At 42.1% G+C, this 13,504-nt stretch overlaps 1 protein-coding gene across 5 annotated transcripts in view; it reads left to right on the top strand.

Moving 5' to 3' along the window:
- Positions 1-13,504, top strand: part of CTNNA2 (catenin alpha 2) — a 1,077,601-nt gene that overhangs the window by 512,039 nt on the left and 552,058 nt on the right. The gene's annotated exons all lie outside the window — the stretch shown is intronic.

Below are 13,504 nucleotides of genomic sequence, written 5' to 3'. Positions count from 1 at the left end.
AAGGTAGCTTGAGATCAGATTAAAAGATGGTCTGGAATCATGCCTTTAGGGCTATCATCTAAAGGTTATGGGGAGACAGTCCAACGGGGGAGAAGCAAGATCTAATCTGTAATTTAGGAAATCATAATAGAAATTTAAATGGCAGTAGATTTAAAAATACATTAGAAAATAGAGGACTAAATTTGGTAAATAATTTCTTGGTTTTTCTTTTAAATGATCTCATTTGGGGCCAGTTTATGGGTCATTCAGAAGGGGAGCGATGGAGAATAGCAGAGAAGAACATGGACCTGAGGTCCGATGGCTCTGGGACAGAGAACCCTGCCTCTTCTGCCCTGAGGATGTCAGTTAACATCAGTCTGCATCTGAAAGCTGGGGGCAGAAGGGCAGACCTGGTGGGGGTTTAGGAGTTTTAAAGAAAGTGATATACATATCAAATGCTTAGCATAAAATACCTCCCAGTGCTCAAACAATAACAAATTGTCACAAGTTTTGATAGAAATAATGCATTTTTTTTTTTTTTTTTTACATTTTTACCTGTAGCTCTTATGCCTACCCCGCTAATTTAGGACCTCTAGCTCCCTTGGAAATTCCAGACTCATGGCTGTTTCTAGAAGTTAGGGGGCCCAGGCACACATGTTCCCATTGGGAGCCCTGGTGCCAAACAGTGCAGCTTCCCAAGCAGTAGGTTCTGGAATGCCCTTTCTCTGACATCATGGAGACTTCCTGGCTCCCACTGAGGGACTGCTGTAGCCTTCACTCCCTAAGGGCTACACCATTGTCTTTGTAGTTGTCCTGTGTTTAGTGTGTTCCAGAGTTTAATGAAGTTGCTCTTTCTGAATTTTTTCCCCTTTTCTGTTCTCTGTACAACCCTGCTATGTGTCCATTGGAGAATTTGGCAGAAAAAAACACACGCCATCTTCATAATTGCCCCTCCCCACCAAAGACCACAGCTGGACTGGATTTTGGCTTGTTGCCTCAACCTGACATGTCCCAAGAGGCTCCTCGGTCTCCCGTTACAAGGAGAGATTCTTCCCCTGTTGTGCCCTCCTCCCTGTCCTGCCCAAACTATAAAACAGAGTAGGGATTATGAATAAAATAAGATTTTTCTTTATAAGTTGATGCTGCCCATTTGAATTACTAGAGAGATGGGCTGAGTATTACCACAAAGGGCATGTGGGGATGAGGGAACCTGAATAAAGTCTTTACAAGCTGATTTAAACCTCCAGACCGCCTTCCTAAGCCATGAAGTCATAAAATATTCACAACAAGGTGAAGTTACACCAAGTCTGCTTATGAACAGGGTTGCTCTGCATTTCCCTCCCTCATCTAGGCAGGGATGGCTCCCTCTGCCTTAGAGAGCCCACAGGCTCAGTGTGCCTTCCATCCAGCTGACCAGTAAATCACAGACATAGGTGGCTCATCATCTTTCTCTTGCAGCCTGTTTACAAAGTCAGCCCAGCACCTGGCCTTTGCATTGTGTTCCCTGCTACCAGGCCCAGAGGTGCCATCTGCTGAGCTATCAGGCCCTAGCTTCACAGTTCCCCGTAGATGAGAAGTTACTGAAGAGAGGCCTGCCTCCTCAGCAAGGATAAACAGAGCCCCTGGAGAGGGGTACGCCAGACCGGATCACCAATCACAACAGCTCTGATGAGCCCAGGCTGGACCCAAGCCCTTACTAAATAGAAACCTTAATAAAAACTCATTATAGAAATCTGACTCATTAGTAATTATTCTCTCAGTATACATATATATATATATATATATATATATATATATATATATATGTATATATATATATATATATATATATATATATATGTGTGTGTGTATATATATATATATATAGTGTTATGGGAAATATTGATCACGATTATTCTAGTAGCAAAGGGAATTTGTAAAGAGCACCAATTAACAAGGTTTGGAAATTTTAAGGGGCTTCTAGGATCTCATGGGATTGTGACTGACAGTGATGTCTTTAGTCGTGGGAACATCTCTATTTTCAGGTCAAATGTGTTATTCCACTTTTATTACTGCAGCTTTGAGCAACTTTGAGTCTCTAATGGTGAATCCACTTCTGTTTTCTGAATTCTGATGTATTGTGTAATCTCGAGGGGGAAAAAAATGGTTGGGACATATTTTCTATGGTTTGTAAACACATGTAGATTCAAGCAAATAATAGCGATGGGGATTTAGGAAAATCCTATTCTCAATAGATCATTCATATTTTAAATGTAAAAGCTTGCTGTTTATCCTCTAGAAAAGCAAGCAATTAACTTTCACTGCAAAACGCTACACCTGCACATTTGTCTACAAATTTACATTTTTGGATATTAGCAAAATTACAGGGGATAACAAAATAGATCAAAAAATCAATTTGAACAACGACAACAAAAACCGAGGGCTGGCTTAAGTAATAAAGTAGCGGAGGAGGTGAGTCAACAGGAAGAGAGCAAAGGCAGAGGCCACTGCTCGGTCCCTGTCAGTGTCTCTTTCTGAAGATCTCCTGAGGAAACTGAAGACTCTTGGGGTCTCCAGTGGAGCTCTGGCTCCTCAGGAAGAGGGACGTGAAGAAAAACGCCCTTCCACAGAAGCATCACAATGTCTCCGATTTCCCCCAGCTCAGAGATAGAAAAATATTCTTGTCATTTTTTTGTTTATTGAAAATTTCATTTGTTGCAGTGCATTTTTCCCCTAAACAAACATGTGTTCAACTAATTCTAAGAGAAGTAGGTATTTTTTTTAAGGTTTTATTTATTTGAGAGAGAGTGAGCTCACAGGACAGAACACCAGTGGGGGGCAGGGGGAAGAAGAAGAGGGAGAAGCGGACTGCCCGCTGAGCAGGGAGCCTGATCTGAGGCTCTATCCCAGGACCCTGAGATCATGACCTAGGCCGAAGGCAGACACTGAGCTACCCAGGCGCCCCAAGAAGTAGGTATTTTAAGTAGTTTATGTATCATTGATTTTAAGAGCAATAAGGATACATCAAAGGTGTGTGTGTGACCTTTAAACGCATAGGATCACAAATGTTTGACTTGTTCAGAACTTTAAATATCATCTCAAATACTAACATTTTCAGATGAAGAAACTAAGATTGAGACAATTGAGACAATTTGTCCAAAACTTGTTATCCTGTCTATGAAACAAGAGTAAATAGACCAGGTCCTAAAAGCCTCCACATATATTTGCCCATGTGTCCTCCAGTCTATACACAGATGTTTGTCTCATATATGTATGATACATCTTTGATGCTGTATGGGTATTAATTCAAGCCATATTGAATTCCTGTATCAAACAGAACACCCCACCATGCACAATACGACCTCCCTGCAGTCGATTCATCTGTTTAGAAGACCTTGCCAATTGAAGCTACAGATTGCAATGCATGCATTTGAAAAATTTCTATAAAATGGGATTTGTTATGAAGGGTATGTCGGTGAAGCTGTTCCTACTTCAAATACAGTAAAACTTCAAGTATATATACATATGTATGTAAGTGTGTGTACGTGTGTATATATATATGCACATATTGATATAGATATTTCTTTAATTTCCTTAAATCCAGGCACGTTTAACAACTTAAGCTGTATAACTGTGAATGTTCATCATGAGTTTTTGTTGATCTGCCTCATCAGGTGGAGAGGATTTGAAATGGGTAGAAGCAGTTTGCATAAAATAAATGAACAGTTTGTTAATTTGAACATTTGAGAGAGGCTTCCTTTCTTATAACCTGTACTCCAGGAGGCAGTGTGAGTGTGTACTAATAAAGTTCCAGATGGGATAGAGGGTCTCCCTCGTTTCGGAGTGTATGCACCAGAATTGAACTAAATCACAGTGGATTAAAATTGGCTTCCATCCATTTTTCTCTTTTTGCCATTGTTCATGTTTTTGTTGTTGTTGTTCTGCTTCATTTGTTCCTTATGTCTTTGGTGTAGGATGAGGAGTTAATATTTTCAGATTATGCTTCTCTAAGATGATTTTTTTTTTTTAAAGATTTTATTTATTGACGGAGAGAGTCACAGTGAGAGAGGGAACACAAGCAGGGGGAGTGGGAGAGGGAGAAGCAGGCTCCCCGCAGAGCAGGGAGCCCGATGTGGGGCTCGATCCCAGGACCCTGGGACCATGACCTGAGCTGAAGGCAGACGCTTAATGACTGAGACACCCAGGCGCCCTAGCTTCTCAGGTTTAAGCAAATGGTCTTCTGTCCTTAGTTCTATCCAACACTTGGGCATTTTCAAGGTGAATTCCTTCGGGGTAATTTTTTAAAAAGTGACCCCCAGATGTGTGGGCACGCAAAATGAGGGTACAGGCGGGTGACACTTAAACAACTTACAGCTGAACAGTCCTTTAAAGTTTACGAAGTAAATATCTCCATCCTGTGAGACCTGTTATTACTCCCACTTTACAGATGAGGAAAATTGAGAAGTCAAGAAATTCTCTTAGTTGGTATAAATAGGACTCAAGGCCAGTTGTTCTCTCCAGACCGAGTGCCCTCTCCAGGACACGGGTTGTATGTCTCCCAACACTACCTGTGGCTTTCTTTGTGATACGACTTTTCGAATGATAATCAGTGCCTAGGCATCACCTGTGAATCTTGTTAAAATGCAATTCTGATTCTGATGTAAGTCTGGGATTCTGTACTTGTAACCAACTCTCATTCCTTGCTGCCTACAATCCCACACTACGTACCAGCTCCCTGACTCCTGGGCCACCAGCACACGTTGACTAATAATGCCCTCAGCAATCTTCTGCTGGCACAGAGGTGTTGTGTGGCACGTCTACCCCAACATCATAATGCTTTTCTACATTCACTTCTTCAACATAATTAACTGCCTCTCCGCAGAAGATACATATGTAGGTATGAATGCATCTGTCTTTATACACACATCTTAAACCTTAAGATGAATATATCTTAATTTATAATGGATATCAAATGGACAGAAATTGTTGTTTATAATTATTCATTTTAAAAAGCAGCACTGCAGAGGGGCACCTGGGTGGCTCAGTCGGTAAAGTGTCTGCCCTCGGTTCAGGTCACGATCCCAGGGTCCTGGGATCGAGTCCCCTGTCCCTCTGGGTTCCCTGCTCAGCAGGGAGTCTGCTTCTCCCTCTCCCTCTGCCCCTCCCCTCATCCTCTCTCTCTCCCAAATAAATAAATAAGATCTTTTTAAAAAATTTAAAAAATTTAAAAATAACAAGTAGCTCTGCAGAGATCTATTTAGTTAAGTGGACCATACACTGGCAGGTACCCTTGCATCCCATGTGACTGAAAACCAGACATATAAAGAAAATTAAAAGTGCCCATTCACTCTTTACATTGTGTGCTTTTGCTCAGTTGATGCAACCAAATTGGTGCTTGGTCTGTTCTGAGAGCCCAACCTCCCAAGGCTCTGCCCTTAGTGGTTGGGTCTTAATCTCTATGCCTTTAAGGAGCCTTTTACTTCACTGGTGCATATGCATTCCAGACTTTCAACTTACAACCTCCACTTCTCCCTCATGCTTATAACCAGTTATGAACTGCTGGCTAGTGGGCCAAATCTTCACTGAAACCATGTTTTATTGCGCCCCCAACATTTTAAAATTATTTTTGAACTTTTTGTTGCTAAAATTTAAGATTCAAGCAATCTCACATGAAAATTCAGATTTCCAGTGACTCTTGAAAAATGGAAGACTTGTCATCATGGGGTCTGGGTTGCAGTCGCAACGACAGGGACCAAAGAGCAGCTTGAGGCTGGGGATGTACCCTCCAGTTTGCTGCAGACCTGGCCACTTACAGGGCCCATCCTCTGGTCTTCCCAGTGTTCCGTGCCTGGCATCAGCATCCAGTTTGTGACTTTGAGGCAGAATAGCCTTTACAGAAGCTTGAGACCATGTGAGTGTTCCCTCATGAAGTCCAGCATAGCTGATGACTTTCAAGGGAGCAGAGGGTACCCCAAACTGGTGCATCCTTAGTGCACAGGTTTCTGGCTTTCGATCTCAAACATGTAAGCCAGAGAATTGCAGGTTTAAATTTCAATTCTCTGGAAGGAAGAGTTTAGTAAGAGAGATTATGTTTAGCTGTAGGTGGCTGGAAATCCAAAATAATAGTGATTTTAAACAATAGAGCAGTATATTTTTGACTGTCATAAAAGTCTGGGTGGGTGGTTCACCGTTGGTATGCGGTCCCACAACCATCAGAGACCCAGGATTCTCAACATGAGGCCTCTGCTTTAGGAACTGAGATGCATTCCATCTCTAGCCTCTGAATCTACATTCTAATGGGCAGGGGAGAGAAAGAGCAAGAAGGCATGCCTTCTCCTTCAAAGGAAACCTTGAAGAAGTTGTTGGCATCATTTCTGTGTACATCCTGTTGGCCAGAATGGCTCACACGGTGATATCTAGCTGTAAGGAAGGCTGGAAAAGAATATTTACTCAGGTGACCTTGTTCCCAGCAAAGGATCAGCAAGGAGAGAAGAGATATTAGGGTGCCCCTGGCAATCTCTGCAGGGGCTACGTGGTTTTAAAATTTCCCAGAGAATTGCACATAGTGTACATTAGGTAAATATCATAAGGAAAAGAGAAGAAAATTATGGAGCCTCAGCAACCCCTTTTTTATATTCAACTCCTGATTATCCATAAATTGCCATGAACTGTGTGTACTTCTCTGGTTCCCTTATATATTTCCCTCATGCCTTATTCCTATGGCTTTTGCTTTGCTTTACCGCCAACTAGTAAATCAACCAAGTGTTTAAATCCTATGCAAGGTACTGTTGGAGAATCAAGAGATAAGGTGTCCCCTTCCCGGATAAAAAGGCAATCATCTCACCATGATTCTTCCCCACACATGAAGTGCAATTTCCCAGCAAGACTGATGCTAAAATTTCACCACTTCTTACAATATCTGCATTAACCTAAGAAGCAAACTCAGTCTTGGCACTTTTGGAGGGATCACGGTACCATGAGGAAAACCCTTTCCGGGGTTCTAACCAGTGAGAACAGAAACAGAGTACCTGCAGCAAACTGTTGTATGGAAATATGAATTCAAAAAACCCCACTCTAGGAAGAGGTGGAGCTCACTCATTTTAGAAAACAAATTCTCATTTTTCACAAAAGAATAAATGTAAGGTCCCATTCTGTGTGAATTAGTTTACAAAAGTTGGATTTATATAAAGCTTTTTGCACTTGAAACTTTTTAAACTTTACAAAGTAAATCTATAAGATAAAAAGAAGCCTGTTAATAGTTTCTGTTAAGGAAAACTGAATCATAACTCTGGAGATGTAAGAGTCAATCTTTTCCTCCTAATAGTTACACTATTCTCGCTGTTGAAAATGCCCCTGCTTGGTTGTTTGCCAACTGGTGACAGAGGATGCAATCATCATCTCGTTCTTGAGTGAAAGTATCATGTGATTTGCCCTGAATTAACTTTCTCAAATATACCATTAAGATGTAATGTGTATATTTTTGGTTCTTTGAATGACACACACACATATTTAGGGCCTAAACGCTAATTAAGGGAGAGGGTCTTTCACCGTCTGGGAGCAGATATCTGAGGGTGGCCTTGGCTCTGTGGATGGTCCGAGCTTTGCTGATTATATGGAACATTCCCATTTGGCATCTGTGTGCTGTGCGCTGGGGCCCTGCCCTTCCTCTGTCTATCATTTCAGTATTCATCAGCATCTCTCCGTGAACAGACAGAGCAAAAGGCCAACACTAGGAACTAGACTTCAACATGCAAGAAAATTACGTATCAACAAAAACACTGTGGACTTGTTTTGTGTGTTTTGGAGAGGCTGAGATACTTTTATGCTGCAAGTCCCCAAATTAAAAAAAAAAAAAAAATGTGATCTGAGAATCACCTTGCTGCAAGAGCTGATACCATTCTTAATTGTAAGGAGATAAAAGAAAACAACAACAGCACCTTTCATACTAAAAATGGAAGGGAAAAAAAAAAGACTAGCTGGGGGAAAAAAATAACAATCCACAATCATTCCCAGGCAGACATTTATTCATCCATTTATAAAAAAAAGAAAAATGATTAAGTACGTATAGTCAGTGGTCTCTGGAAGCAGTGGTTTAATTTCTTTCCTGTTTCCCAGCATCTGCAAGGGTAACCTTGTCATATTTAACATCTGTTCTGCAGATTCTCCTGAGAGCTGTAATAGAATGCTGGGTCTCCTTGTCATTCTGTAGAACAAGTTATTTTGAAGGAAGAAGATTAAGGAGACTCCATATAAAATACTGTAATGCCAGCATAGTTTTTATTTTTGGAGTTTTAAAATGCTAGATGGTATTCATTATTCCCAATGTGCAGAAGAGAAAACTGAGAGCTAGCGGGTTTTGGTAGCTGGGGGTTGAAGGTTGCGTCATAGGTGGTGACAGGACAGATATCCTCATAGAAATTCAGGGCTCTGTGCTGTCCCAGGTGGATGATGCTACTCTCTTGTTTTGGTATTTCTAGTTATCCTCTGGGAGTCAGCTACTAACAGTGAAGTGGAAACGAGAAATGTTAAAAATTATTTTTGTTCTGAAAGAGTCCGTATGACTGCCAATTCAGCAAGATGTGTTACTTCCAAGCATAGAAGCAAACTTACCTTTTAACTACATGCTAATGACCATCTAGCTACTTTGTAAGGGAATTAGGTCCTTGGGAGCTCTTCAGGTAGGAGATGTTAACTGCCATAGAACCTTACAACTATTACAACTAGAAGTGGAGATCCCCCTACTAACACCTTCATTTCAGAAATGAAACCACACAGAGAGAGAGAGAGTGGCCCACCCCAGGCCCCACTGCCAAGCACTACACCAAGCCCAGTTCTGGGATTCCTTCTTATGCTTCATTGTAAGCCCTTGCCCTGCGTAAAGGAGTACTGGTAGGCACGTCACCTGGGATATGCATTTCAGGCAGGTTTTTTACCTTCCCACTTTACGAAATACCTCCAAAGATTCTTCAGTTAGCAGCTAAACAGTGCTAAATAGCACTGTAATTGTCATAATTCATGCAACAGACCTCTTCTTTTCATCTTCTGCTTTTTGCTCCTTTTCTTTAAAATGCCTCTAAGGATTGCAATACTGTTTTTAGAGAATCTGCAGAGAAGCATCGTGACACTGCATTTGTGCAAAATTACAGGCCAGACTCTTGCATTAGGAATGTAATCCTGTTAGCCCAGCTCATTGCCACCCAAGCAAGGCTCCTCACTCTTCAGCACACCCCGAATTTCGTGGCATAGAGTCGGGCTGCCTTGCCAGGCTCCCCTGTCACATATTGCAGCAAATCCCTCAGGCAGGGCAGAGTCTGTGAGCAAACCTGCCTCACCTGGCATGACAGATGAAAAGAGGTGCTTACAGCATCCTGGACCTAGAACACTGTCTGACACCTGTTGCCCGGTATATATTTTTCATTGAATAAATGAAGATTGAAACCTTGCCTTTGGGAGGTTTTGAATCTCTGAATTTGAGTCAGTGGCATCTGAGCCCCCCTGACTAAGCCATTAGTACTTTGTTTCTTTTCAAGTGCCGGGGAGTCTCCTGGATTCTCTCAGCGTGTCAAGGAATATTTTAGTCGCTTGGATACCAGCCTGCTGTTAGGACGGTGGGTCCGTATCACTGATTCCTAATGATTCCGAGAGATTCAGAGCCATTTCTGCCCATCAGCGTGTGAGCCTCTCTCTAAACTTCCTAGAATCAAGACAATCGCTGCACCCACGCTAATTACTTCTCTTCTTGTCACCATGGCAACACGCTTGCTCTCTTGCCCACCCCACCCTGTTTGCAATCAGCACAGAGCCACTGGTTTAATAAGGCCTGACAAACTTAAACAATAGGGATTTCTTGCCCGAAAGCCAAGATCTTCATGAATTCATAGTGGCCGGAACTATGGCTTGCTGTCTAGCCGACACTGCTAGGCATTTAGGACAAAACTACCATGATTTCTTTCTACTACCTATGCTCAGCTCATCTCTTTCAAAAGTCAATCAGCCAGTCTATTGATCAATTAGGGGAAGAAATTAAACTATTTGAATACTCAGCAGAGAAGTAATGCTTTGTCTGTCTACACCAGGATTTCTCAGCCTTGGCCAGTCCACGTGGTTGTGGGGGGGAGGGGCGAGCAAGGAAGAGCCATGCCGGGTGGAAAGGGGGCGGTGCCTCTCTTCCTCCAGTTGGAGCACATTGTATATTTGCTTCTGCCTGCTGGCCTCTTGCCCCGGACTCCCCTTCTCAGGCCTCTTCCATAACCTCGCTGAACTCAGTTATACCTCTTCAGGGGCCACCTAATTGGACCTTGGGAAGAGAGGTGGATCAAGACCTAGAGGCTCCTTGCAAGTTCAAGATCTTGGAGCCTTGGGCTGGGCTCTCACCATAGTTGGATAAAGACAAACACCACTGGAGGGGTTCCTGCAAGTTATGGCTGAGGAGTCAGAGGATCTGGTAGCAAGTTTGCCACCTCCAGGTCTCCCAGCCCAGAACTGAAAGAGAATGCTGTACCCCTGAGCGGAAGCAGCTGCCCTGATTAAATTCCCCGGGCAAACAGGGCAAAGCACTCAGTGTTTTCTATTTCTTACAAGATAAACTCCGAACCCCATGGCCTGGCTCCCCAACTGCGTACCTCTCTCACTCATCTCTTCTAATCATTGTCTGCTTAGAATCCTCTGTCTTGGCTGTAAGGAGTGGTATGTTGCTTTCTTAGATTTTTCTTCCTTCCTTCCTTCCTTCCTTCCTTCCTTTCTTTTTCATGCCTCCAGGCCTTTGTTCTCATAGACCCATTGATCTGTAATGTTCTCCCCTCTTCTCTTCCTATACATGCTCAAAACACATCTTAAATGCCCCCAAATAGGATAATGGATAAATGAATTTTAATATGTGATAGATGCTGTGGTATGCCACTCTTCTCCCCTTTGGGGTTCAAGGCACGTATTCCCTCAGCTGTCAGGATTGTTGGCTACTGACCATTCACACCTAAGTCCCTCTGCTAGGATAGCTTTGGGTTGAAGGAATCACCTTGCCCAAGGTCACATCTAATGACTATTTCATGCACAGATACAGCAGCTTGGCCCCCTTGCCCCCATCTGAGATGACTGTGAAGGGCCATCCTAGCTGAGAACTCCTGACGGGGTGGGCTGGGGCAGCTGCATCACAGCCCCAGCTCTCCCTCTGCCCAGTCCTGTGTCCCTCACTTCCTCACAGGCCACCTGCTGAGAATCCTTCCCAGCAGAACTCCAGCCTGCAAACCTCCATCTCAGAGTCTGCTTCCCAGGTAAGCCTAAGACATGGCAAATCTAGGATGAAATAAAATGTAATCATTAAAAATTTAGAATTATGTATTAGAGAATATATAATGACATAAGAAACTGTTCAAGTTAATGAAGTAAATATAAAAACAAGAGGCAAAACTGTGCATGCATTATATTCCTGTTTATGTAAGAATATACATGAAGGAAAAAGAATGAAAGCAGAAAAGGGGGGGAAAAAAGGTCTTTTCAGAACAAATTCCTCCTAAAATAGAAATAAAATAGTATTCATCTCTGGAATTTTGTTCCTGTTTTCTGTGTGTTTTAAATATTCTACAATGAGCAACTAATTATTAGGAAACCGAATGAATTCATTTAATAGTCAAATGAAGTAATGTTATCAAACAACTCCCTGGAATACAACACACAAAAACAAAAGTCTTCTTAACCCACCTTTTGAGGACAAATGAAAAACTTCAGTGTCCGCCAGTCTCTCTCTGCGCTGCGTTCTCATCCCTGCCCCCTCCCTGATCCATGGAGCTAACTTCTTTCTTTTTATGCAACTCTGTCCCTATATGTACGCATCTGTCCTTACCCTTAACCACAGGGTACCGTAAATATTTAAATTTATCTCTCATATTCCACTGAGACTTGCATGAGGGCAGAAGATCAGATCCCCATGTCTCGGACATGACCTCTCCACTGCAAACAGTATTTTGTCCTGAATGAATAAATGAATGAATGAACTAGTGTTGGAAGTATAAACTTGGAGAGTCAAGAATTTGATTGGCACGGGGACAGATACTGAAAGGGAGGGACAGGATGTAGAGAGAAGCATTGAAAGCCTAATTTGTGTTTTCAGATTGTGTGGGAAGAGAAGACTATGAAATGTGAAATCCTTATCCTGCCTGGGCTTCCCTGCCCTATGGTTTGCAAAGAAACTTTAGAAAATGCTGACTTTGCCACTGTGGCTTTGAGGATTTCAAGACAAGCATCAGCTGGGTTTCAGAAAGAAAATGATGAATGTTATTTTCAACTTTACAATGCTTTTTTTTAAAAAAATCATTCTTTAAAAAAATATAGTGTTCTTTTTGGAACATTTTTGCATTTCTTCATGTTAAATTTTGGAAAGTTGCGTTTGAAACTTTCTGGCAATATCTTCTGCCCCTTCTGTCTTCTCCCTTGAGTACTCACTAAAAAGCACTGTCTTTTTTTTTTTTTTTCTTAATTGATGTAACATTTACTTACATAAAATTCACCACTTTATTTTAAAGTGTATGGTTCAGTGAATATTGTCTTTTTACCCTGTTTTCGCTTCTCTCTTAAAATGGCAATTAGCTGGTCTTTGCAAAGGTACTAGGTGGTTCTATTGAGCTGACCTTGCAATAATCGGGTAATTGATACCTTAATTCAAAGAACTAATTCCATTTTTCCTTGGCCTCCTGTTACTAGAGAATATGGATCAAATTTGCTAGTGGTATACAGAAAAATCTTCTTGGACCCATCCCTGCGTATTCAGCTTTTCTCAGCTTCCTTCTTCGTGTGCACTGTGAACCCAAGACATACTCAAATATTTGTACTTCCTCCAGTGAGCCATTCTCTCATGCTTTTGTGTGTTTCTTTCTCTGGTTGACAGATGCCTATACATCTTTCCTTGAGACTAAGTCCAGGCCTTAGGATACTTGTGAAGCCTTCTCTATCCTCCCAAAACTGAGAGGTGGCACTCTTGCCCCTCCATCTCCTTCTCCTCCTCTGCCTTTTTTCTTTTTCTCTTCTGTTCTTTTTATTATTATTAAAGATTTTATTTATTTGAGAGAGAGAGCATGAGCGAGCAAGGGATGAAGGAAAGGGAGAAGCAGGCTCCTGGCTGAGCAGAGGGTTTGGGGTGGGGATGGAGGTGGGGCTCCTGTGGGGCTCGATCCCAAGACTCCGGAATCGTGATCTGAGCCAAAGGCAGTTGCTTAACTGACTGAGCCACCAAGGCACCCCTGCCTCCTGTTCTTTAGGCAACTTCACATGCCCTCAGCTCAACATTTTCCGTATCTGTTTGCTACCTTCAATTCCATTTTCTTTTCCTAATAAGTTTGTCAATGCTTTGAGCATAGGAGCTGTTTACTTATCTCTACTGTTCAATGATCTTGAAATACAGTAGATGCTCAAAAGCAGTTATTGATTGCAAGAAAAAAAGGGGGGGCTCTAATAATATTTAAGAATCTCTGGCAGACAGGTAAAGAATTTTGTGGAGTGGGCCTTTGTGCACTTGACATGTGTCTGTCTACAGTTAGGACTGTACCTGAGGGGC

This window comes from Phoca vitulina, unplaced genomic scaffold (assembly GCF_004348235.1).
Source record: "Phoca vitulina isolate PV1807 unplaced genomic scaffold, GSC_HSeal_1.0 scaffold12, whole genome shotgun sequence".
NCBI lineage: Eukaryota > Metazoa > Chordata > Mammalia > Carnivora > Phocidae > Phoca > Phoca vitulina.
The sequence above is the reverse complement of the archived record's forward strand: the minus strand, read 5'-3'. Positions and strand labels throughout refer to the sequence as shown.